The following is a 26255-nucleotide window of genomic DNA, read 5'->3' on the forward strand; positions in this document are numbered from 1 at the left end:
GCTGAGCCACCTTCATTCTCCCCCCCAGACACACCATCGAAGGTCATGGTGGCGGTGACCCCAGGGGATAGGAAGTGCCTCTGGGGTAAAGGTGACCCCGGCCTGGGGAGAAAGCTGGGGGGCTCCTACTCGGTACTCCGGGGGTCCCTCCCTCCGTGAGTCAGACTGACATCCCCCGCCTTCTGGCACTTTCCCAGTGGATCTTGGCAGCACATCTGACTCGGGGTGCAGGGGGGGCTTTGGAAAGGAGCGGGGGAGGGACAGGCCCCCACACGGGTCCTGCCCCCCCCCCCGCCTCCCGCCCCAGCCAGTGCCCCTGGGAGGTGAGGCGCCCTGTTCCCCTCATTCCCTCCGAGCCGGCCACGTCCCCAGCAGAGTCCAGAGGTGGCCGGGAACCGCCCCGGACTTGCCCCCCCCGCCCCGCCTCCCTGCTCACCTCTGGGCTCGCCGCAGTCTGCCCCACGCCGCCCCTGTGGTTTCTCCCATGAAGCCCCCACCCTGGCTCTCCATCGCTTCCTTCTCTTCCCTGGGGCTGTTCGTGGTGATGGACTGCTGGGGCAGGGGTCACCCCGGCCTCAAACCCACTAGGCTGAGGCCAGGACCCCCGTGGCCCCTCCGTGCTCCGCCCACACCCCTGCATCCAGGCGCCTGTTGCTTACACGCATTGGAGGCCACGAGGGAGAGGTGGGCCTGTCAGTCCCCAGAGTCCCCGGGACCCCTGCCCCGGGAGGAGGGAGCACAAGGGGGGAGCATGGAGCTGGCAGGCCAGCGGCCGGCACCCGTACCGGCGGGCGAGGCCCCGGGCGCGCCGCCCTCATTAGCACCTCGGAAGGAGATTTTGGGGATTCCTCCATATTTGTATAGTTGCCAACAAAATGTTGACAGTTGTCTTGTGGTTAATAAATTCATTTAGATTTATAAGCATTGTTTACAGAACCTGTTTGCCTGCTGAAACTCCGGCAGCATCTGTTCCTTCTTACTAATTAACTGCTAATTACGAATGAGCTTTGTGTGTTTGTCAGTCTAACTGGCTCATGCATTTTGTAAGGAACATTAACAAATTGATTTACATAGCGGCAAAGCAATCAAAAGAGTAAACTGAACAGCAAGCCGCGAGGCCCTTCCACCGCGGCCTCCTCACCGCAAAACTTTTGCCACTGTAAAGAAATGTCGCCATCGGCTCCCGAGTCCTTGTTCCCCGGGAAAGGGTGCGTGAGGAGGGGCAAGGGGCGCCCCGGGTTCTGATGAGGGACCAGGGGCCTCCAGGGGTCCCCGAGAGGCCAAGTCCCTCCTGTGAATACTGACCCTGTGGGCTCGCGGCGTCGCTGCCCGTTGCCCACCAGGACGTCTGAGCCCCGCGTCCCGCTCCCCTCCCAGCCCCACTTCCTGGCCCGTGTTGGTCTGCACCCGTCAGGATTGAAATGAACCAGAGGCCCAGAGCAGTAGTGCAGCGGGGAGGGCATTTGCCTTGCACACAGCCGGCCCGGGTTCGATCCCCGGCATCCCATAGGCCCCCCCCCCGATCCCTGCCAGGAGTGATCCCTGAGTGCAGAGCCGGGAGGAGGCCCTGAGCATCGCCGGGTGTGACCCAAAAAGCAGAAAATAAAGTAGAATGAACCGCAGAGCTAGTCCAGAGCTCCAGGTGATACCCAGGTGTGATCCCCGACCCCACCCGCGCTCCCTTGCACCCCAAGATGACCCCTGAGGATAGCTCAGGAGGGGTCCTGTAAGGAGCAAGCCCTGAGCATCGTGGGGCACGGCCCCCACCCCACAATAAGTACCATAAGGAAATCAAGATGAGCCTGATGGGACAGGGGGCTGTTTGCACCCTGAGGATCAGGGCTTGGGCTTGGGGCCGGGGAGCAGCTGCTGGTCCCGGGCTCCACCTGCCTCCCCGCACCCGCCCTCAGGCAGGACAGTCGGAGTGGATGCCAGGGGCAGGGGGCGGGTCGGGAGCCGCTCAGGGCCAATCGGCACAGGCAGCGTGGTGACAGGCAGGAGAGCTGGCGAATGGGAGGCGATGAAGGCCCACCCAAGGGCCGAGCCCAGTGCCTGTAGCAGGACCCCGGTGGCTCCCCCCTCTGAGCCCATGGTGGGGGGCACTGGGGGTGCCGGTGCACAGGGAGATGCTTTTCCCCTTTGCTTTTTCCTTTGGGGGCCCCACCCCACCGGGCTCGGGGGTGTGTCCTGGCGGGGCTGGGGGGACCCAGCTTGACCGCATTCGAGGCAGGTGTGTTCCCTCCACTGTCTCCGGCCGAGATTCCCGAATCGTGAGTCGATTCCTCGCCCTTTCCCACCGCGCCTGTTTCGGGGGGGTTGGACCGGCCACGCACGGAGTCCCGGCATGCAGAGGCCGAGGCTGGGCGAGGTCACCATGCATCCGGGACCTTCACCCTCGCCTGCCTGCATCCAAGGACGGTTAGGAGTGCGGGCTGGGGTCCCTGGAGAGCCCCCCACAGCCTGTGCACTGGCTCTCTGCCCCTGCAGGCCGCGCCCCCAGCCCCTGCGGCCACTGGCCAGCCCCCCCTCCGTGTCAGACCCCGGGGACGCTCAGGGGCCCCCAGATGACACCCCGAGAGCAGGAGCTGAGTCCCGGGGCTGGACCACTCTCGCTGCACATGGACACGCGGAAACAGGGCGTGCGGGTGAAAGTTAGCTTCGTGCTGTGGCTCGCGGCCAGTCAAGGTCAGTGTCGTGCAGCCTTTGGGCTGGGGTGGGGCCAGACGTGGGGGTCTTGGTTTGCCTAAGCCCTTTCATCAGCAACTCCAGATAAAAGTTGAATTTAGAAAAGAAATCCCTTTCCTGAGACCCCCACCGGGGTCCGTGGCGCAGGGAAGCCGCTCAGGAGGGCTCGGTGGGCGCTCGGCGGGTACTTGCCGTCCTGTTAGCGCCCCCGACCCTGCTGGAGCACTGTTGTCCCGCTGCTCATCGATGTGCTCGAGCGGGCACCACTAACGTCTCCATTGTGAGACTTGCTGTTACTGTGTTTGGCATATCGAATACGCCACGGGGAGCTTGCCAGGCTCTGCCGTGCGGGCGGGATACTCTCGGTAGCTTGCCGGGCTCTCCAAGAGGGTCGGAAGAATCGAACCCAGGTCGGCTGCGTGCAAGGCAAATGCCCTACTGCTGTGCTATCCCCGACCCTATGGTGGATGCGTCACTCTAGCCTTCGGGCACGCCCTCCACCCCCGGCTGAGGTGACTGGGCAGAGAAGCTTCTAGACGTGGGTGAGTATGGACAGTGTGTGAGAATTGAGATGAGAGGTTGGGTGTAGACAGGAGTATGTGAGAACTCGGATGTAGTGTGGGTGTAGACAGAAGACTGAAAATCCAGACACAGGGTGGGTATAGACAGAAGTGTGTGAGAACTCAGCTAGCATGGGCGTAGACAGAAGTGTGTGAGAACCCAGACACGGGGTGGGTATAGACTGGGGTGTGTGAGAACCCAGTCGTGGCGCGGGTGTGGGCACACGTGTGCAAATGCAGGACAGCTCTTCTCCCCTGGGGGTCACGCGTGTGCCCGTGATTGAGCACACCCGCCTTCCGGCCCCGCCCCTGGCGTCCCCTGGTCAGTGTCAGCCCTGCCAGAGGGCTGAGGGGACCCCCTGACCGCCGGGGTGCAAGGGGCTCGTGTCATGAGGGCCTTAGAGCAAGAGCACGGCTGTGTGCAGGGGCGTGTGGGCTCGGGGAGAGCCCCAGGCCCGCCCCTCCTCCCAGGGGCACTCGGGGGCCCGGGGGCCCCGGACGGTCGGGCACCGCCCTCCACGGGGAGAGGCGGTGAAGGGAGTCGCGACCAGAAAAGGGGAAAATTAAAATCTGAAATAATTGATGAGCAGAACGATTTCCCGGCGGAGAGCCTATTAGCGGTTCACTCTGAACGTCGAGAGGACGAGCCGCGGGTGGGACGGGGACGCCGGGCGGGCGGGTGGGCAGGCAGGCGGGTGGGTGGTCTGCGTCCCTCCCCCTGGCTTGCAGCTGCGGGGCCCTTCGCCGGGCAGCCGGATCCCGGGGCCTGGATCCGTGCTCGAGGGCCGAGTTCTGGCAGTCGCCCCCAGGTCACCGGGGCCAAAGTGCAGGGACCCGCGCGGGTCCCGAATGTGGAAGTCTCTTTCCCCTGCGCCCCGGGGCGCTGCAGGCCTCACTTCCTGCCTGGGGCTGTGTCTCGGGGTCCACCCGCCCCCAGCCTGGTGCTGGGCCCGGGCTGAGCTGTCCGCGAGAAGGGCCTGCTCTGGGCGGGAGGAGTGGCCTTCCCCCCTCCCCCAGTGTGGCCAGTTTCCGAGGAGGGGCCTGAGCTGGACAGAAGAGGAGGGGGGCGGCGGCCACGTCCAGGCCCCCGGGAAGCCCGAGGGCCAAGTGTACGAGCCGTCGGGCAGCTGGCGGCTTTGTTGGTATTTGGGGGTTATTGTTGTTTGGGGAGTTTCGTTTGTGTTTTTTTATTTTGGGCAAGAGAATCCCTGCCCGGCAGTGCTCAGTGCTCGGGTGGCTCCTGGGCGGTGCTCAGGGGACCCAAGGGAGCCGGGGACCGAGCCGGGCTGGCCGCGTGCAGGCAGTCGCCCTCCCGCTGTGCTTCACTCTGGCCCCGGCAGATAGTTTGGTTTCGCTTCATTCTCATGTTGAGTTGGGGGGCCAGACCCAGCAGTGCCGGCCGGACCACACGTGCCGAGTCTGGACCAGAGCTGGCCACGGGCCAGGCTGTTTCCTGGGCCCCAGGGTGCTATTTCTTTTTTTTTTTTTTTATGGAATTTTAAAAAAATTTTACTTATTTTGTTTTTTAATTGAATCACTGTGAGATACAGTTACAAGCTTCCAGGTTTGAGTTGCAGTCATATAATGATCCAACACCCACCCCTCCACCAGGGCACATTCCCCACCACCAATGTCCCCAGTATCCCCCCTTTCCCGCCCTCCCCCTGCCTCCATGGCAGACAGTCTCCCCCAGACACTCTCTCCACTGTGGGGCATGATGGTTGATGGTCTGTAATACAGACACCGAGAGGCCGTCACGTCTGGTCCTTCACCTACTCTCAGCACACACCTCCCCTCCCGAGCATCCCTCCAACCCTCACTGACTCAGTGACCCCTTCTCCATCCCAGCTGCCTTCTCCCCCCGCTCATGAGGCAGTTTCCAACCATGGGGCAGTCGTCCTGGCCCTCGTGTTTACTGTCCTTGGGTGTTAGTCTCATATTATGTTACAAATTTCATATCCCATAAATGAGTGCAGTCTTTCTGTGTCTGACACTCCCTTTCTGAGTCTTTTCACTCAGCATGATACTCTCTGTGACCATCCACTTATAAGCAAATTTCAGGACTTCATCTCTCCTAACAGCTGCGTAGTATTCCACTGTGTAGATGTAGCACTGCACTGTAGCACTGTCCTCTCAGTCATTGATTTACTCGAGTGGGCACCAGTAAGGTCTCCATTGTGAGACTAATTGTTACTGTTTTTGGCATATCAAATATGCCACAGGTAGCTTGCCAGGTTCTGCCGTATGGGCGGGATACTCTTGGTATCTTACAGGCTCTCCAAGAGGGACGGAAGAATCAAACCCGAGTTGGCCACGTGCAAGGCAAATGCCCGTCGCTCCAGCCCTATATAGATGTATCACTTGTCATCCCGTTGATCTTTGATTTGCTCGAGTGGGTGCCAGTAAAGTCTCTGTTTGTCCCTGTTGCGTGCTAATGTAGCCCAATGACATCTGCTTGCTCCAGGAACAGAAGAGCCTCAAACCGTTCATTCAGGGTTTTGACGAAGAAGTCTGACCATCTTGTAGGTGGGTGGCCATGCAGTCTTCTGACGTCCTGTGGAATCCAGTTGGTAACAGCTCTAGTCCAGCGGTCATCTCTGAATTGCATTACATGTCCGGCCCATCTGATTTTTGACGCCTTGGCAAAGGAAACAGCGTCCCTGATTCTTGATCATCGATGGAGGTCGGAACTCCGGATTCCTTCTCTCACTTGAGTGAGACGTGATACTCCTAGCATAGCTTTCGATTCCTCTTTGGGATGTATAGATGTACCAAATTTAAAAAAAAAAAAAAGTGCGGGGAGGGCCAGAGCAATAGTTTAGCAAATAGGGGGTTTGCCTTGCACGTGGCCGACCCGGGTTCGATTCCCAGCATCCCATATGGTTTCCCAAGCACCACTAGGTAGGAGTGATTCCTGAGTGCAGAGCCTGGAGTAACCCCTGTGCACCGCTGGGTGTGACCCAAAATGCAAAAAACAAAAAGAAAAGTTCCTTAACCAGTCGTCTGTTCCCGGCTGGGTGTTCCGGGTTCTGGTGCCGCGGCCGCGCTGCCGTGGGCGTGCGAGCAGGGGTCGCTTCCCCCGTGCTGCTTCCGCCAAGGGCGCTTCTCACGTCGCCGTTCTCGTCCGAGTAGCTGGGTCTCCGCGCCTCCAGGGGTTGGGCGATGCTGAGACTGGCCACCGCCACCGCCTGGCCCCCCGTGGGCGCCTCTGTGGAGATGCGCGGGGACAGGTGGGCACGCGAGGGGCCTCGCTGTGTCCCCAGTGCCGCTGGCCTGTCCAGGTGCCGCAGGGCTCGCGTTCCCGGCCCCCCCGTGTCCTGCCTGTCCCCGTGGCCGGCATCGTGCCCTCCCGTACAGCCCTCTGCTGCCCCCGCAGCCGGCCACAAGCCACTGCTCTGGCGCCAATGACCACCCCGCCCACGGCCCCTGCCCGCTGCCCTCGGCCACCCTGGAGCTGGCCTCTGATGCAGGATGCGTCCCCTCCCGACGTCTCCCCCGGCCCCCCTGGCCCAGCGGGGACCAGCCTGGGCCCTCCTTTGCCCGGTCACCTGTGTCCCTCACCCCTGGGGGTCCGGAGGGAGGGGCTCCTGGCAGTGACTGGCTCGGGCCTGGCGGGGGGGTGGGGGGCCCTGGGGGACGGTTGCACACGGGGCCCGGGACGTGGAAGACGAGGGGCTTCCCGGAGAGGCCGCTGGCGGGAGGCCTGTGCTCCGTGCAGCCAGGCCAGCCTTCCTCTGCGCTGGGGGCCACAGGAGCCCCACGCTGTGGGCACATGGCTAACCTGGCAGAGGGGCCTGTCACGAGCGGGTGTGCAGGGCGGGGTCTGGGGACAGCTGGGAAGCCGGGGCCAGGGAACCTGGCTGTCAGCGTCCTGCACAGAGAGGGCGGCCGCGCGGGAGGGAGGGGCTGGGGCTCATCTTGAACCCGCCACCAGGAATGGGGCCAGTGTCTGTGGGAAGTCGGGTCTTCAGGAGACTCGGTGACAGCGAGTCACGTTCACGCCGTAACTGGGGACCCGGGCGTCACTCGAGCACGTGGGACAGCCTTGGGGCTGTGGGCCGCTTCCCGCCTGGACAGATCTCCCCGGCCCCGCGTCCCCTGACTCTGAGACGCTCGTGCCGTGTGACCCGGCAGGGCCGCCCCGGGGTCCTGGTTCAGCACTTCCTCAGGGAGCTGTGTTGGTCCCCAGGTGCGTCTGACAGCAGGGACGGGGCCTCACCGGGGTCACCCCCTAACGTCCAGGTGCTGGGCTAGCTCAGGGCTTACAGGGGAGCCCCGGCACCGCAGGGGGGGCCCGCTGGCCTCCACACCCTACCCTGGGCCTGCGCCCAGTGCTGGACTGTCAGCCAGGTGTCTCGGGAGGGCCCCGACCCCGAGGCTCATGTGTGGGATTCCTTTCCCCTCCCCCCAAAGAGAAAGCATGGGCCCAGTTTCAGCCCGTGCTAGCCCCTTGGATAGAACCTTCTGGGAGGGGCCGAGCCCTGGAGCTGATCCTGGCCTGTCACACCCCAGCCCGCCCTCCTGGCCCCCTGCTCCACCAGAGCTGGGAGTCTGTTCCCCTCCAAGGCATGTGACGTGGAGAAGCCCGAGGGCATCCGTGCTGTGGCCCGATCCAGGCGGACTCAGGAGAAGCCTGGGAGGGGGCCCGGGTGGAGGTGATGTGACATAGCTCCGGGGTCCCGTCCTTGGTGGCCCTGCTCTCGGCTGGGTGAGCAGCTGTCCCGGGGCTCGGGGGCCAAGGCAGGCGGCTGCTCCCACCTGCACGTCGAGGGGACCCGTGAACCCACGCGCAGACACGGGCCCCTGGGCCCCGGCCCACGGAGTCCGACCCGTTCCCAAGGAGATGGGGTTCCCTCTTCAGCTCCTGCTCTCCGGTGTTGGGGCGTGTCCCAATGCCGGGGTCTGCCACACGCCCCGCCCCGGGCCCCCCCCCCCCCCCCAGTCCCCTGGCCAAGTTGCTCCGGCAGACCCAGAGTGAAGTGACTTTGTTCGTGGCACTATGTTAAATTGGCTGGTTAATTCTGGTGTTATTTACCCTGTAATTCATTAGTTTCACCCCACCATTGGCAGCTGACAGGCTGTAATTTCACGCCTCGCAATAAAAGATGTCTCATAATCTGCTTCATTTAGCAGCAAGAGAATTTAATGAAATTAACTGCAGTCCTAATTATGCCGGTGAATACTAAAGACTGCCATCAAGTTGCTCCGGGAAGAGGACGAGGCCCGCCGCGTGCAGGGTGGGAAAGTGGCGAATGCCTCCCTGCGATTGGCCGGCGGGCGGGCCCACCGCACGGGGCGCCGCTCTGGGTGCCGCCCCAGGGTGTCCCGTCAGCCAGGAGAGACCCCCGGGAGAGGGGCCACACCGCTCTGCGCCCAGGGGTCCTTCCTGGTCCCCATGTCCTGCCGGGGATGGAGCCCGGGCAGAGGAGGGGCCGGCGCCGTCCACTCTGCGGTCTTCGGGGTGCGGCTGTTTCCGGCACCCCAGGATTCCACAGCAGCAGGCGGCACCTCCAGCCGCAGGGTCACAGCCCGGACTGTCCCTGCTCCCCCCCCACATGGCCCTCCTTGTGCACCCCTCATCCCTCACCCCTGCTCAGCGCCCTCGGCAGCTGCACCCCGCCCCTCGGGGGATGGCGCCCCTGAGAGGAGCTGCAGCCCAGCCCCCACGCGGGCACGTCTCAGGGCCCCGGCATTTTGCAGCCTCTCAGCCTCGTCGCCCGCCGGGTAGGGGCCAAATGCGGACCCCCACCACCCGCTGGCACCACCCCCCCAGTGTCTGAGCACAGGCGCCTCCAGCCAGGGTCGGCCAGCCTGCGGGACCAGCTGCGAGTTACCAGTGGTCTTAGCCTTTTCTCCCAGGAGGGGCTGGGGTGAGGGGACAGTGTGACAGACCGTGGGCGCCCGGCCCGCTGCGCTGCTCTCCCCCTCAGCCCCTCCCCTGCCCCTGTGGCCAGGCCATCACGGGCCTCTGGACACACAGGGCCGGCCCCGTCTGGCTGGACGGTCCTTGCAGGGCGTGGCCTCAGGCCAGTCTGGCGGCCTCCCTCCACGGGGATTCCTGGGCACTCACGGGGGTCTCCAGCCCGCCCGGGGACCCCACTGCCGTCCTGCTCCTCCCAGCCGGGCCCAGGCAGCGGCTCCAGAGCTAATCTCTGATCCCTCAGACATATCTGCGGGGCTGCGACTCTGGTTTCAGGAGTCTCGAACCCGGTGTCTCCTGCCAGGACCCCGTGACCAGGAAGTCGGTTTGGAGCAGGGTGGGTCCCCAGCCCAGCCTGGCCGCCGGGGCCCAGAGGCCCTGGGGCAGGCGAGAGAGAGAAGGGGGTGGGAAACGCCTACCCCGGGGGCTGCCCGAGGCGGCAGGGCCTTGGGGTTCCTGGCGGCCCCTTCCCACACGGTGAGCGGAGAGGAAGCCCGGAGCCCCTCTCGCGGGCCCTCCCCGCTTATTAAAAGAACTTACAGGCGTGAGGGTGCACTAAAGTGGGCCCGGAGCGAGGAGAGGGGCTCCTGCCGCGGCTCCGTGGGCCCGAGCAAGCCGGCAGCGGCAGACGGAGCTCACGGGGCCGCAAGGAAGGTCAGGCCGGCCTCGCCTCAGGGCGGGGGGGACGCTGTATGCACTGCAGGATGGGCGCTCGGCCCCCCTCTCCCTGAGGGGCCCAGGAAGGGAGAGAAAACCTCTGGGGGGTTCCCTGCCCCCCACGGCCCCACCCCTGCCCCTGTGGCCAGGCTGCTCCCCGGTGGGGCCGGGGGAGGGCACGAGCGTCCAGCGTCTGGGCCTGGGCGTGTTGATGAACCCGGTCCGTGTCGGAGCAGCCCCCGGGGCAGGGGTCCCCCCTATGGCACCCGGGAGCATGGGGGGCTTTGGAAACCTTTCTCGGGGGCCGTGGCTGTGCCGTGTGGCAAAGTTACCCCGTCAGTCAAGTTTATCTCTTAATGAATAGAGACTGCTGAAGTAAGGGTTAGGTAATTGAGTTTATAATTAATTAGCCATAACCCTCATCAGATAAAGCAGTTTCGAGGGTTTTTTTTCTTTATCTCCTCGCTCTCCCGGGGGCTCGCCCTTCTTTGTCCTTGCCCTGACAGCGCTCGCGAGCACTTATCTCGGCCTCGGGAGCCGCGCCGTCGGCACCCGGCCGGCCGGGGAGGGATGCAGAGCCCCCATTGTGCTCCGGGCCCGCAATCGCGCAGCTGTCTGGGCCATGATGGATTAGCGGAGGGAGGGACCCGGCCCGGCCGTCCAGATCGCCAGATAGCAGTCGGCCAGCCTGACACCACCCGGCCCTTCCCACAAAGGGGTCGCAGGAGGCCGGTGGAGGTGGAGAGGCACAGAGAGGCGAGCTGGGTGGGGGCGGGCAAAGGCGGGGGCTCGGGCTGCCAGCGCCCCGGACAAAGGGAGGGATCGATGCGTGAGCACCCTCTCGGGAGCACCGCCGAGGGGGCCTGCGTGTTCTTGAGCACACGCCACAATGAACACAGGAGGCCTCTGAGTCACAGGTGACAGGCCGAGAGGGGCCCGTCTGCGGGGGCTCCCAAAGGGCCCTGGTCCCCCGCCCCGGGGAGCGGAGCCCACTGGTCCCAGAGGAGCGGGGACGCTGCTGGCCGTGGAGGCTCCTGGGAAATCCCGGATCTTCCCACCCCCGTGTCGACCCCGGGGGCTGTGGCGGAGTCGCCTCGGGACCCCGAGTTGCTTCTCTTTCGGTGGCCGGGCCGGGCCCGGCGGCAGCCCTGGCACCGTCTGGCGGGGAGCAGGGGCTGAGATTTGGAGGCTCCTGGGACGAGGTGGGTGGGACGGGGGGGTCCAGGTGTCAGTGACCCGGGGGACCCACCCTGCCCCCAGCCAGCCCAGCACAGCCGGGACCACGGGGCCCTGCTCATGGTCAGGGGCAGGTGGTCGCCAGAGGCCCTGGACGTGTGCGTGAGGGAGGGGCTGACCCGGACTCGGAGTTCCCTGGAGGGTCTCACTCATGCCCAACGTGCTCCTGCTCCCCTGCACTGAGCCCCCAGGCCCGGAGTTCCCTGACCTCAGGGGGCCGAGGCCACAGAAACCATGGCCAGGAGCCCCAGAAACTGCCTTCGGGGCACCCCAGGGCCCACCTGCCAGGCCGCCCCAAGCCAGCGCCAGGGCACCCGGGCCCCCCGGAGCCAGCCCCCGATAGGGGGGACACGCCCTGGGAAGCCCCCCGAGACCCGGAGCCCTGCAGGCCGAGGTTGGTGCAGGAGGACTCCCCGTGGTGACCCTCCCTGGACGGAGCCCTGGGCGGTCTCCCCGCAGTGACCCTTCTGGGCCGTCTCCCCAAGGTGGCCCTGCCCAGCGTCCTGTGTGGTCTCTCGCTGCCGGCCCGGGAGGCGCCTGCAAGACTCAGTTTCCAGCCCACGTCCCGGATCCAGGGTGCGTGTGTGTCCACTAGCAGGCAGTGCCCCTGGCGGGAAGTCTCGCCCTGACACCCGTCCAGCCTGGCTGGCTATGCCAGCTGGCAGGCCTGTCCCCCAGGGCCACCCAGATTCTGAGCCCACCGGCCCTCATGGCCCTGACCCCAGTGCAGGTGCCCCGATGCCCCGAGGTGCCCAGTGTCGGCCCCACCCGTGCGCTGTCCTCCCCCCCCACCCCCCGGCTTTGGCATGTTCAGTTGTTGACAGTCGGAGAGGAGCAGGGTGGGCCAAGGGAGAAGCTTTTCTGAGTGGTCAGTGTCCCGGCCAGCTATCAAGAAAGGGCCTGGGAGGGCCGGAGCGACAGCCCAGCAGGTAGGGCATTTGCCTTGGATGCAGCTGACCTGGGTTCAATCCCCGGCATCCCCTGTGGTCCCCCAAGCACTGCCCGGAGCAACTCCTGAGTGCAGAGCCAGGAGACATCCCTGAGCATTGCCGGGTGTGACCCAAAAAGGAAAAAAATAAAATAAAATAAAATAAAATAAATTTTAAAAAAAGAAGAAAAGAAAGGGCCTGGGATGGCCTGGTGGCCACTGATGTTTCTCCTGGTTCTCTGGGCCAGCGTCAGTGTTAGACCGTCCCGTGGACTCTGTCCTGACCGCTCTGTCCAGCTCGTCTCCCTCCTCTCGTGAGAAGAGCCCGTTTGGGGAAACACGTTTCGAATGACCTTGACCTTTGGCCAAGCCTCGGTCCAGATCGAGCCCCTGCGGGCGTGCCCCTTTGCCCTCACCCCCTCCCGCGGGCAGCTCGGTCGGCAGTGCCAGCCACGCCACTACGTCTGACCGGGCTGTGGTTGGTGGAGCAGAGGCTCTGGGCTGAGCGTGGGGTCCGGTAGGGGCGTCCAGAAAGCAGGGGAGCACTGTCCCCTTGGAGGCTGCACTCTGGACACGTGTTTATCAGACTCCTCACTCCAGGGCTCTGGACACCTCTGCCAGGCTGAGCCAGGGCCGCGGGGGACAGCAGCGCCCCTGCACACATCAGCCCAGGTTCGATCCCCGGCACCACACACGGTCCCGAGCACAGCCAGGCGTAAGCTCTGAGCACCACCCGTCGCCCAGTAAAATAATAAAAATCTCTCTCTGTTCCAAGGCTTTGTGTCTCCCCCGAGACGCTGAGCCTGGGGGCTGGCAGGTTGGTCGGCAGGGCCCGTGCATCTGCTCGAGTTTATTATTACTTTTAATCTGCAGAGGAGAGGAGGTGATTGTTCAGGCTGGATACAGTTAAGGAAGTCGGTCGTCGAAGTCGTCGTCATGACTTGGGGTAATTAAAAAAGAAGGAGCGGGACCGTTTCCCGGCGAACGCCCTGCCCCGCCACGGGCCCGGCCCGCGTTGCGTGTCGCTGCCCTTTGTCAGGAGGCGAGGCGGGCTCCTCTCCCGCGCTCGGCCCTTCCCTCCCGGAAGGTGGTTTCTCTCCACGCCGCGGAAATTGATGAGCTGATGGCCGGGGAGACGCTCGCTCATATTTTAACGCCAGCAGTCACGGGCCTCACCTCAAGAACGGGGGTCTGCAAAGTTGGCGGTCGCGGGGAGTCGTTGCCGCGTAATTGACAAATAATACCCTCATAAATACTGCCAGTCTCTTCAATTAGTTTTCATCTCAAATTCGGGCTGCAAAATGATGGCCTGTCAGCTGACAATGAATGGCAAAAATTAATAAATTGTCTTCTAAATAGAACGGACACTTAAGAAAAATTGGGCAGCCAATTTAGCCCAGCGTGAAGCGGGGGAACCCTTTGTCCTGACGCGGGGCACTAATGTTGTCTCGGCTTTTATTAATGGGGCTCGGCGGCCGCTGACAGGCTGTCGCTATTGGCAACTTTGTTCATTAAAATTAAAGGCAGCATCAGATTCCATTAGCTGTTCTCGGGCGCCGTGCGCTCGCTTACACATACTGTTTGCTATTAACTCCCCTGCCGCCCCCGAGAACTTCGGGGAGAACTTCCAGGGGGCGGGGTTACCTGCCGGGAGATGCAGGGTGGGGCGCCCGCAGCCTGGAGTCCAGAAACCCCTCTGCCCTCCAGGGCCCCCCCCCAGGAAGGACCCCAGTGGGCCCGTGCGAGCACCTCACCTCACTGCCCCTCTCCCCAAGCGCGTTTAAGCCCGACGGCATCTCCACAGCCGGCTGAGCACCGAGAAACAGGAATTCTCTTCCCCCACGGCGTTACTCTGATCCAGGCACCACGCTTCCGAGGGCCCGAGAGATGCTAGAGCTGTCAGCCCTTGCCTTGCGTGCAGCCGACCAGGGTTCGATTCCCCGGCACGAATATGGGTCCCGCAAACCCCCCGGAAGTGATTCCTGGGTGCAGGGCCAGAAGTCGGCGCTGAGCCCCCACCCGCAGCAGCTTCCAAACTGCGGGGCGGAGGGCGCTGGCCTTGCCCGCAGCCCACCCGGATCCCGCCCCGGCTCTCCTGGTCAGGTCAGCCCGAGCACCGCTGGGTGTGGCCCAAAAGAACAAAAACCAAACTCCCCCCCTGCAGTGGGCGTGAAGCAGGCCCCCGAGCCAGTCCCGAGGTCGCCCTAGAAGCTGCTGCAGCTCCGAAGCCACGGGACCTGGAGGGGTGCGGGGGTGGGGTGGGGAGGGGCTCAGCCTCACCCTGAGCGGGGCAGGGCAGGGCGGCCGCCGGGGGTCTGAGGTTCCCGATCACGGACCCGCACCCCACCCCAGTGGCCTCCTCGCTGCTTTTGTGAGGGGGCTTCTTTCCAGTGCTCAGGAGCCTGGGGTGCCACCCCGAGGTTCCCCGCCGTCCAGGGGGGTGATTGGCTGCTTGGCCCGAGGACACGGCCGTTGCTGCTGGGGCCCTCGGGTGCCTTCGGGGTCACCAAGCATCGAACTTCCAGGTGCTGAGACAGACCCAGGCGGCCGCGCACCCCTGGCCCTCCACTGCCCGTGGCCGTGGCAGCGTGCGGATGTTCGTGGGGGCCACGCCCAACCGTGCTCAGGGGCCACTCCTGGTGGGGCAAGGCTCCAGCGCACTCCCCGCCCTTCCTCGCCCCTGCCTTCCGACAGCTTCTCTCTGACACCCTGAAGAGAGGTTGGGGCTCACCCCTTCCTCCCCCTTCTCCTCACCGCTTCCTCCTCTCCGTTGCGTCCGGCGGGGCACGTCAGACATGCCTGACACTGGCTGTGTTCGGTGCCGACTGGTCGGTCGGGGACAGCCGCCTGGACCTGCCCTGGCTCCACGGTGGCGTCTCCACGTCCTCGAGGCTGGCTTGACGCCTGGGCCTGAAGTCCCTTGTCTGCCCGACTTCAGGAAACGATCATTGAAGCCCACCCACGACTCAGCTTCCCCCTCTCGGAAGCCCATGGCCGCCCGCAGGGCTCTCCCTGAGCCCCCTCAGCCCTGCACGCTTCGTCCCTGGGCGGGGGGGGGGGAACATTTGTTTGTTTTTCCTTTTGCTTTATTGGGGGTGAGGGGCCCACACCCGGCGGTGCCCAGGGGTCACTCCTGGCCGTGCTGGGGTGCCGGGGGCTGGATGCCCTGGCAGGCGCCCTCTCCGCTGTCCTCCTCAGGTGTGGGTGGGACCCTGGGCTCGGCCTGGAGCTGGCCCACGGTCCAGCCTCAGCACTCACCAAGGCGCCCCGCGTCTGCTCAGCGCAGGGAAGGTCCTTGTCACTGCCCGTTTGGGTCCTAATAAATATTTCTGACATTTTAATGGGGAAGGGAATCCATCACCAGCTCCCACGAAGACTCCAGCTCCCCGGCCTTCGTTTTGAGCACGTGAATAATTAAATGAAAAACAACATGTCAGCCAGGCTTTCGATTGGGAGCGCTTGAGAAATGACCTGTTCGGGCCTTGGGGTCTGTGACCAGCTGCAAGGCCCCAGGTTTGATCCCTGGCACTGGGTGTGGTCCTGGTGCCCGCCCCCGAGCGCCGCACTGCCCATCTCTGCCCCTCTGGCCGAGCGTCTCCGGGACTGTGACCCCTGGTACAAAACAAAAAAATTAAAAGTGAATTAGGGAGGGAGCGGCGGGAGGGAGGTACTGCGGGTAATGGACTCCCTCGTGCGCAGCTACCCTGGGTTCAATCTCCAAACCCTCTGGGTCCCTTGAACCCCCCTGGGAGTGATCCCTGAGCACGGAGCCAGGAGTCAGCCCTGAGCACCTCCAGGTGTGCTCCCCCAACACACACACACACACACACACACACACACAAGTACATGTTTTAATGTGCTCTCTGAGACTGTATCTGCTACGGCACAGACGGGTGCTGGTTCCATCCTGTCGGTGGCCCCCTCCGTCCCTCCCTCTGTGGAGGCCCCCGCCCCCACCCCATACCGCACTGGCGAGGAGACAATTGTTACTTCCTGGCTGAAGCCGCTAATATGTTACAGTAAATGGGGCATGAAATACAGTGCTTTATGAGAGCGGTACGAGGACTCGGGGTGGGAACAACAAGGCCATTTTTAACTTGCTGACACAATATTTGCAGTGTTTCATCATTAACGTGTCCCGATTAAGAGTCACCCCTCTGGGGGCCGCTGTGCTGGTCCGGAGGGTGCGTGGACCCCCGGCCCTGTCCTCCTGGCTGGGCCACCGGCTCTGAGCGCACTGCGAGCGGCGGGTCTCACGGCTCAGATCCACTCCACGGGGGCCGGGGAGGGGGGCTCGTTTCTGTTCCCGCGTCTCCTGGCGTCTCCACCAATGACAGTCTGCCTCGAGGGTGTGGGCCCACGCACTCTGCCCAACGCCCCTGGCCCCTGTCCCCTTCATCTGTGCATGCAAGTCCCCCACCCACCCTTGGGAAGATTCGCGCCGCCCTCCCCTCCCCCCTGCTGTTGGTGCTTCACCTCGCTCGCTCGCTCGCGCCCCCGGTGGCAGCCGCTGGTGTGGCAGGCGCGGTGCCTGGGTGGTTCTGGGTCTCACGCTGCAGGAGGAACGGGCGTTGGCTCCAGCCCCGGCAGCCGCCTTTCCTCCCGGGGGACCCACAGACCAGGCCCAGGCCACGGTCTGGTGTTCCTCCTGGCATGGTAGACCCAGCCAATGCCTTGGAGAGGAGGCATCGGCTTCATCCCAGACACAGCAGGACTCTGAAGTGACTGTGATGGGCAGGAGAGTTGGGTGGGCCGAGCGCGGCTGGAGGTCCGGGCTTGATCCCCAGCACCAGGTGGTCCCCTGAGCACCGTTGGGAGTAACCCCTGAGCACAGCACCAGGAGTAACCCCGGAGCACAGCACCAGGAGTGACCCCTGAGCACAGAGCCAGGAGTGACCCCTGAGCACAGCACCAGGAGTGACCCCTGAGCACAGAGCCAGGAGTGACCCCTGAGCACAGAGCCAGGAGTAACCCCTGAGCACAGCACCAGGAGTCATCCCTGAGCACAGAGCCAGGAGTGACCCCTGAGCGTTGCCAGGTGTGGCTCAGAAACAAAACAGAAACACAAATGACTGTTTGGGCCCCACCCCGCCGGAGCGCCGTGATCTGGTGGGCCTAAGGATCTTTGCGGGATCTTTATTCAGCAGCTCCAAGAGAGGAGGGTCCCCTCCCCCGCAGACTGCCAGTGTCGCGGGCCCTGGCATGTGGCAGGTGACCGTACCCAAGAAGACACGGCCCTGAGGGTGCCACACCTCGAGGCCCCGCCGTGAAGGCCGTCCCGCGTGGTCGGCCTAGAAACTGGCTCTTCACGGCAGGGGAAACCCCCAAGGAACCCAGTGATGGGAGCGGCTGTTGCATGGTCACTTTTGGAGGGAATGTGTCTGCCTGCTCCTAGACCGGCGGCACTCGGGTGGCCCAGCCTCTGCCCTCAGGCCCGGCCCACACGGCCCGGGGCTGCCGCCAGGGCCCCGAGCCCCAGATGGCCCGGGAGGGGGAAGGCGGTGGCGGTGGCGGGGGGGGGGGGGGGGAGCCGCAAAGCTTGACCAGGAGCGGCCAGAAGGACTCGTCACCCTGTTACTGCTGGGACAGGATGGACGGGACACCCAGAGGTGCTCAGGGACCTGACGGTGCCGGGATCAACCCAGACCTCCAGACCTCCCCCGGGCCAAGCCCTCGAGGGTGCCCCTAGAGCCGTTGGTCGGGCCGAGCAGAGGCCCCTGCGCCCTGCGGGCTCAGGCCAGTGCTGGGGCCCACAGGGAGTCGGGGCGGGAGGAAGGCTGCGTCCACTGCCCAACACGAGAGTGGGAGCCTGCTCAGATGCCCCCTGCTCTGGGGGGGAGGGGGGAATGCCCAGGCCCCAGGTGAGAACTCCGTCTCCACACCCAGAGTCCCGGCCCTGCCCGCCATGGCCATGTGGTTCTCCTGGGCTGGTTCCTCATCCGACTGACCGGCAGTGCAGGGGTGAGAGCCGTTTGTGCGGTGGGCCAGGTAGCCAGGGCCCCTCCCTGTGCTCGAGACCCCTCCACCCATCCGGCCTGTTTGCCACCTGGGCCCCTGGTCAGGTTACCGGAAACAAGGGCCCATGTGAGCACCACCAGGTGATCTTTGGTTTTGTTGCTGTTGTTGTTCAGGGGTTACTCCTGGCAGTGCTCGGGGGACCCTATGGGATGCTGGGAATCGAACCCAGGTCGGCCGTGTGCAAGGCAAACGCCCTCCCCGCTGTGCTGTCGCTCCAGCCCCGAGCACCGCCAGGTGTGGCCCAAAATACCAAAAGGCGGGGCGGGGGGGGAAGCTTGTGCTTCCCAGGACGGCAGGAATCCCGGGTTCGAGTGCCAGTGAGCAGAGTGGGCGGGCAGCCCCTCTGCAGACCGCAGGGCCCGCGCTCTGCCTGTGCCCAGGCCTGGCCCCCAAGCCTCCGTGCCCGCGGCCCGCTCCCGCCATAAGGGACAGCGGCCTCCACGCCAGGCTCCTTGCTTGGGCCCAGGAGCAGCCACGGTTCTCTCGCCCTTTGGCGGGGGTCCCCGTGTGGCCGCCTGCCTGAGGCCCCCCTTCCCGCTCACTGGGCGGCCCGGCGGGCCCCTGGGTCCTTGGCTGGTGCGGGTGGCGGGGAGGATGGACTGCCCAGAGCCCGAGACCGGAAGAGACGAGAGACGGGGCGGAAAAGGAAACAGCCGGGCTGGTGCCCCTGTCACCTTCAGGGGGTCTCGGGCAGGGGATCATTTTTCTCTCATTTCTTTCCCTTGTTTTCCTTTGGGGGAGGGTCTTGTACCCCAATATCTGGAGGCCCCGTGCCTTTTCGGCCCGTGTTCAGGGTTTGTCTGGCCCCGTCGGAGCTTGATAGGGTGAACTTGGCCCAAAGCGGGTCTGACTCAGGAGCGTTCGTCGGAATCAAAAATGGGGGGGAAAAAGCAAAACCCAAACTTTCTTCCCCCTGCTTCCGCCCCATTATCGCCGCCGGCCGTGTGTCTCGGTGGCCACGGCGTTAAATTGGCTTCTGTGTCCGTCATTATTAAAATGTGAAGTGTGTCGGTCAGAAAGCATGCATTTCGGGGCAGTTGGCTGAATAATTCCGGGCTTTATTATCCCAAATTACTGCTGTGCTCTGGAGAGGAGGCCAGTTTAGCCAATTACTGCCATTTGAGCTGGATTTGTGGGTGATTAGCTCCTGGTGGAATACAGTCCGGGCCGGCCCTTTGAAGGCTGGCCGTGTGATTTTCTCAGCGGTGCGGGAGGAAGAGGCCCGCTAATGACAGGAAGGTCGCCGGGTGCGCTGACCTGTGTGTGGCGCGGGTTTGGGTTTCGCAAATAGGGCACGCACAGTAACAAGCGTGGCACTCACCCCACCGCGTAATCGGGGCCTTCTCGGGTGGTGGGGGCTGCTGACAGCTCAATTAAAGTGTAACCCTTTGTACCCTGTCCCCGGCGCAGGGACGGACGCCGCGCTCGCCCGCGCGGGGCGGGGCGTGGGAGCGGTGGGAGACCCCCATACGCTCCGCAGCCGCTGCCCCCCCTCCCACCTTCCTCCCGGGCCGGCACCTGTGCCCGTGTCCTGGGAACTGCCCGCAGTGTCAGGGGCCCGGGACCCCCCTGGGGACAGCGCTTCCCACCTGCTGCCTCCCTCGGGGCTTCACCCCTGCGGACAGCACTCTTCCCCCCACCCCACCTCCCAGGACCCCCAACTCATGAGAGAAGGTGGCAGCAGGCACCGGCCTGGAGGTGCCACCGAGGCAGCCTCTGGCCACAAGGTCCCAGCCACGCCCAGAAGAGGCTTTTGCCCCACCTGCAGTGACGAGCGCGCCCCCCAGAGGCCGGGGCCAGCACGGCCTCTCCGTGGCCGGGGGTGGCTTGCTATGGTGCTGATGGGGGCAGCAGGGACACCTTCCCCCTCCAAGGCGGGTCCCAGCCCTGCCCTCACCCAGCGACCTTTCCCCGGGTTAGCAGAGACCAGACCCAGTCCCAGCCCGTCACAGGGAAGCGTTGGATCTCGGGTCAGGTAACCCGCTGACCGTGAGATGGAGCCCCCCCACCCCACGCTCTGGGGCCGGTGAACGATGCCTGGAGCATCCGGCCCCCCTTCCCGAGCGTCTGTGTGAGCCAGTGCGGGGTCTCGAGCCCGGCTCCGCAGACCACCTTGTTTCTTTCTCTCTCTCTCTTTTTTTTTTTTTTTGCTTTTTGGGTCACACCAATGATGCTCAGGTGTTACTCCTGGCTCTGCATCGGGAATCACTCCTGGCAGTGCTCGGGGGACCCTATGGGATGCTGGGAATTGAACCCAGGTCACCTGTGTATAAGGCAAACGCCCTCCCCGCTGTGCTGTCGCTCCAGCCCCTCATTTCTCCTTGAAAGCCCCTGGGCCGTGGGAGAAGAGTTCGGGGGAGGAAGGCGTCTCCCAGCAGTAAGTGGCGTGATACCGGGTGGGGGCCGGGGGCTACCCCTGGCTCTGTGCTCCCGGCCACTCCCAGCGCTGCTTGGAGGATCTCGGGGTGCCGGGGGCCCAGGGCCCCCAGCTGGGTTTCTCAGACCCCGCTGGCACCCCCTCTCCCGTGACAGGCAGGTTCCGGTTCCGGTTCTGTCCCCGCCGACCCCTTCTGCTCCCCTCACCCCTCGTCCTCCACGTTGGCCGGTGAGAGACTCTGCCTCCCCGGGGCCGTGCCCGGGCGCCCCGTCCTTCCTCCAAGCCCACCTCCACACGGCGCCCCAGCCCCCGAGCACCCCCACCACCCCCAGCACGGCCCTCCGCCTCGCAACACAGGGGGACCCGCCTGGCCGAGACCCCGGTCCCCGGCGCAGCCTGTGAAGCTCCATGGGTAAATAATTGCTACGAGCTGCGTTTTAATATAAATTTATGAGTGGTGTTTCATCACGGCTTGGGGCTGCGCGAGCACTGAGTGATGGGTTTCAGATTGCGCGTCCATTCGTTACGTTAACTTTGTAAGTTATTTAAAGCTCGTGCACTCCGCGTTGCTTTTGGCTTTCCGTGACCTCTCGGGACGAGGCAGAGACCCCCCGACTCATGCAGAGGTCACGGGGAAGCCAGTGCCGCCGCGCTGGTCGGGGCGGGGCTGGTCTGGCTGCAGACCTCAGAAAGCTGCTCCTGCCGCGTGTGTGCGGGAACAGGGCGACAGGAGCAGAGCCCCGTGTGCCGCCCCGGGACAGAGGGTCCCTGTAGCTGTGGTGCGTGCGAGCGAGTGTAGACACAGAAGCTTCCAGCTGGGCTGGGGGTGGGGCAGGGGGTAGGGGGTCAGCCGTGGGCTGGTTTCTTTTATTTTTTTAAATTTCTTTTTATTTTTTTTTTTAAATTGAATCACCGTGAGCTATGGTTACGAGCTTCCATGTTTGAGTTTCAGTCACACGATGATCCAACACCCACCCCTCCACCAGGGCACGTTCCCCACCACCCCTGTCCCCAGTGTCCCCCCCCTTTCCAGCCCTCCCCCTGCCTCCATGGCAGACAGTCTCCCCCAGACTCTCTCCACTGTGGGCAGGATGGTTTTCAATACAGACACTGGGAGGCCGTCACGTCTGGTCCTTCACCTACTCTCAGCACACACCTCCCCTCCCGAGCATCCCTCCAACCCTCACTGACTCAGTGACCCCTTCTCCACCCCAGCCGCCTTCTCCCCCCGCTCATGAGGCAGCTGCCAACCGTGGGGCAGTCGTCCTGGCCCTTGTGTGGGCTGATTTCAAGAAAGTTGCCAAGCCTTGGCCCCGGCCCCGGCCACCGCTGCTGTGACGTCCCCTGCTGGCTGTCTTCTCCATCCCTGGCCGTGAGCCCAAACACGGCCGCTCCCCCTCACAGCCTCGGAAGGGCCAGAGAGCGGGCGCAGCGGCTTGGGCACTGCCTTGCACACAGCCCAGCCCAGGTTAGTCCGCTGCCACCACCTAGGGGCCCGCCAGGAGCGACCCCGACACTGGTGGGTGTGGCCCGTTTGTGGCGATGCTGTGGCTGGGAGTCCTGCAGTCACCGGGGAGAGATAGTTGCCGTCTGGGACAGCCTCGGGGGTCCTGCTTCTCCCCTGCTGCGTGGGGCTGTTCCTGGCCGTCCGGGGCTCATCGGCCCTCCCGGGGCCCCTCCCAGCGCCCAGCAGGAGAGTTCGTGTGTTACGGGGCAGCCTGGCCCCCTCCGCGGGAGATGAAGCAGCCCCCAGACCCTTCAGGCCGCGTCGTTCCTGCCACATGTATTGGCTAAACCGAGAGGGTCTGGGGACCATGGGCAGGGGCGCCCCAGGAGCTGCTGAGCCTGGCCCCCGCTCCGAGCCTGGTCTGTCTGTCTGTCTGTCCGTCCCTCCTCCTCGGCCTCTGAGCTCCCAGTCTGCCTCCAGCCCGGCTGGCTGTCCAGAGACACATCAGGCGCGCGGCCTGTGGGCTCAGCGCTCACCGCAGCAGCCCCCACCTGACGCCCGCTGCCTCCAGAGTCACGGGCACACTCTCTGTGCACACGCACACACACGTGCACAGGCACACGTGTGGCCACATGTGTGTCCACATAACCCGCAGACACGTGTGCTTCCATGTGTGGAGGTCCATGTATACACACACAGGCATGCGGTGTGCATCTGGCACATGCACAGAGACATGAGCACATGCACACACACGCGCACACAGACACACGCGCACACCCCATGCACACGTGGGCACACCACGGGCAGGGTGAGCACGGAGGGCTGCCGTGCAGGCGAGGGCATGGACAGTGTCACCTGCCTGCTGTGCCCGCGGGCGGCCAGGGCGCTGTGCTTGGCCCTCGCCTCTGCTGCCCTGGCCCCTGGGCACCGTACTGTGTGGCGGCTCCGTGGCCCCCTCAGCCGGCTTCTTGCTGTGCTTAGGCCCGGAGCCCCGAGGCCTGCTTTGGCTTGGTTTTGGGGCCCCACCTGGCTGGGCGCTCGGGGGTCACTCCTGGGGGGACTTGAAGGTGCTGGGGATCGAACCAGAGCCAGCCGCATGCAAGGCCGTCGCCGTGGTGAACTGCCTATTGTCCTTCAGCCCCTTAGACGCCGGTGGGCATCCTGCGGGCCCCTCCCCCCAGCGGCTCCGGCAGAACCCAGACCACCCTGGGCCCCCGAGGGCGGTTCTGAGGTGGCAGACAGGGGCCACCAGCCGAGCCCGGCCCACGGCGGACGGGGACGGGGAGGGGGACAGGGTTACTCTCAAAGTTCAGGTCTGGTGGGGGGGGGTGAGTCGGAAATTCTAGTTTCCTGCAGGAAACACTCGCCCCACCGCCACCCCGAAGCGCCTTTCCTCCAGATTCCTCAGATCCAGCCTCAGCCGGCCGGGCCGCACCAGACACTGGGGGGCATTGGGGGGCGGCCTGCTCAGCCTGGACCCCTTCCTGCGGCCTCTGCCAGCTGCCGGCGGGCAGCGCCCCTGGCAGCCTCGCCCTCACGCCCTCTGGGCACGCAGGGCTTTCCCGCTACCCCGAGGGGCATTTCCCCCTGCGCCCCCCAGCAGCTGAGGCCGGCAAGGACACAGTGACACCCCAGTCCTGGCGGCCGGCGAGCGCCCTGTGCACCCTGTGCCCAGCTGGCACGGTGCCCCGGCACCCCTGCCCGCTGTGTGGACAGCAGTGGTGGCCCTTCCGGAGAGTGGGGCAGCGTCCACACCTGACTCGCCGTGGGCCCCCAGTGGTGCTGGGTGGTGGGGGGCACCAGGGCAGTTCCAGGAGGTCACGCCGTGCCGGGCTGGAGCCCCGTGCCCGTGCTTGCCAGCCTGCCAGCCCTTGCAGCCGGCGTGGTTGTGGAGTGAATAGTGTTTCCATGGGAACCGGAGCACTTGCCTGTCGGGAGACCGTGACCCATCCTGACGTGTGGGCAGCGCGGGCCTGGCCCCGGGCGACACGCGCTCAGGAAGGCTTAGGCTCACAGCCCCCCACAGTGCCGCCAGGCCCCGGGCGCCCTGTCTGGCGGGCGGCGGGCCCCGGCCTCGCTCTGCGACCCGCAGCGACCTGTGGGGGAGGGGCCGGTGCTGCTGAGCGAGACACGCGGCGCCGCAGGGGGACTCTGCCCAGACGCCAGGGTTCTGGAAGGTTCTGGCTGCCTCGGTAGACCAGGCCCACTGCGGGTGCTGGCTGCTTGCGAGGGAGCGCCCCCCACTGGCAGAGCCTGGGGAGAGGCCAGGAAAGACTGTGTCGGGGTAGCGCGCTAGGGCCTCGGGGCTCCTCCGTGGCCCCCAGAAGTAAATGCACGTGGGGTGAGCTTCCTCTCCAAGACGTCCCAGAGTCAGGAACCAGGCCCCGCCCGCGGGGTCCCGGGGAGGGCACGGACAGGGACTCACAGAGTGTGGCACAGTCAGGGCACGTAGTTCATCTTGGGGCATCGTCTCCGACACCTTAACATGCTCGGTTCTCTCTTGCGGTGGATTCTTTTAATCAGCGTTCACAATGAGTTGAAGCCAAAAAGTAAAATAAAGAGGAAAGCAGAAGGGGCGTCGTCCCCCGAGAGCCGCCCCACTGGCGGTCCAGCGGAAGCTTTGTCACTCGGCTGCGCCTCGCCCGCTGCTGGGATTCTCTCCTGAGGAACAAGCCCGGACAGGGAAAAGCCAGCCCAGCCCAGCCCCGGGCGGGCTGGCCGCAGAGCTGGGGCCATGGGGGATGGGGCCGCAAAGCACAGCCTGGTAGTACTTGCGTTACCTCGGCAAGATGGACGGACAGACAGACAGACAGGCGGCTGATAGGTGAAGAATGAAAGGGTGAGTGGCTAGATGGAAGGTGGACTGAGGAAGGAAGAATGATGGCGGAAGGAAGGATGGATGGATGGATGGATGGATGGATGGATGGATGGATGGATGGATGGATAAAAGGATGGATGGAAGGATGGATGGATGGATGGATAAAAGGATGGATGGAAGGATGGATGGATGGATACGTTCGTGGATGATTAATGGGAAGATGGAGGGAGGGAGGGATGGATAGATGAACAAAAGGAAGGGCAGGTAGGTAGATGAATGGGTGGGAGATGGGCTGAGGAAGGGAGAGGATGGATGATGGATGAGTGGATGGATGAATGGATGAAGGATGGATGGATGGTTGGATGGATGGATAATGGGTGGGTGGATGATGGGCGTTGGGTGTTGGGTGGCTGGGTTGGTGGATGGAGGGTTACACGGGGGGCGTGGATGGCTGGACAGAGGGGTGGATGGGTGCGGTAGGCGGATGAAGGGAAGGAAAGATAGTTGGGTGGAACAGCCCTTCTGCCTCCACCGGGCAGAGGGCGTACATACTTCGGGCTCACAGAAGCATCGCAAGCCCACCGGAGGCGTGAGTGTCCCTCTGTGGCCTGCAAGTCGAGCGATGCAGGGGGTCAGCTCTCCGGAACCGTCAGCTCTGACAGTCAGCCCACAAGACAGGGCCCTGGGGTTGTCCCAGTGCCATCTGGAACGGGAGTGGAAAACCACAGAACTTGTGGGAGAACTGGAGAGAGGGAGGGAGGGAGAAAGAGAGAGGGAGGGAGAGGGAGAGAGAATGAGGAGGAGAGAGGGAGGGAGCGAGAGAGAGAAAAGGAGAGAGGGAGAGAGAGAGGTAAGGAGAGACGGAGAAAGGGAGAGAGGGAAGGAGAGGGAGGGAGAGATGGAGAGAGTCAGCACTGTGCGGGGCTCGCCGTTTTGAGCGCTGTCCATGCTCCGTGCTCCGCTTCTCTGTGGAGTGAGTGGGACGTGCCACGCCCGTGTCCGCGGCCGCCGGCCCGGGCGCCTGCCGGGTGTGTGGGGCCTAAGGACCCAGAGACCCCAGCCTCGGTTTCCTCTGGCTCATCTCTCGCAGCGTTTTTGCTCCTGTCAAACTCGACGGTCCCGTTTGCTCGGACACCGTGCCCCGGGGCAGTCGGGGTCCCGGGCCGACTCACGACCCTGACACGGTCTGGTCACGGGCTGGGCTGCACCCCAGGGCCCACGCAGTTCCTCTCTGCGCTCCCCAAGTGTGCAGTTTCGGGGGGGCGGCCTCGGAGATGCGCAGAGAGTCTCGAACTTCTCCAGGGTGTGGGATCAGCTGGAGCCGGGGCCTGGGCTCTGGCCGAGGCCGAGGGCTTGTGCAGTTGGGAGTGGACGGGGGGCAGCGGCGGAGGGCGGGGGCGGGGCGGCGGGTGCGCGGCTGGCAGTGCTCCGTGCCGGCTGCGGCTTCCCCGCCCCAGGAGAGCCGAGAAACCAGGCAGGAGGTTTGCTGGGAATTGGTAGTTAAAACAAGAATAAATTCTCATCAGTCATCCGAGGGCGCCTGGATTACACGGCTTCCGTGTGCGGGCCTCGGCGCCGAATGGCTTTCGCGGAGCCCTAATATGATTTC

The 26255-nt window shown here is 64.4% G+C and overlaps 1 protein-coding gene across 6 annotated transcripts in view; it reads left to right on the top strand.

Annotated features, from left to right (window-relative positions):
• AGAP1 (ArfGAP with GTPase domain, ankyrin repeat and PH domain 1) overlaps positions 1–26255 on the top strand; it is a 275018-nt gene that overhangs the window by 118362 nt on the left and 130401 nt on the right. The window lies entirely within an intron of this gene.

Source organism: Sorex araneus, chromosome X (assembly GCF_027595985.1).
Source record: "Sorex araneus isolate mSorAra2 chromosome X, mSorAra2.pri, whole genome shotgun sequence".
In the NCBI taxonomy this organism is placed as follows: domain Eukaryota; kingdom Metazoa; phylum Chordata; class Mammalia; order Eulipotyphla; family Soricidae; genus Sorex; species Sorex araneus.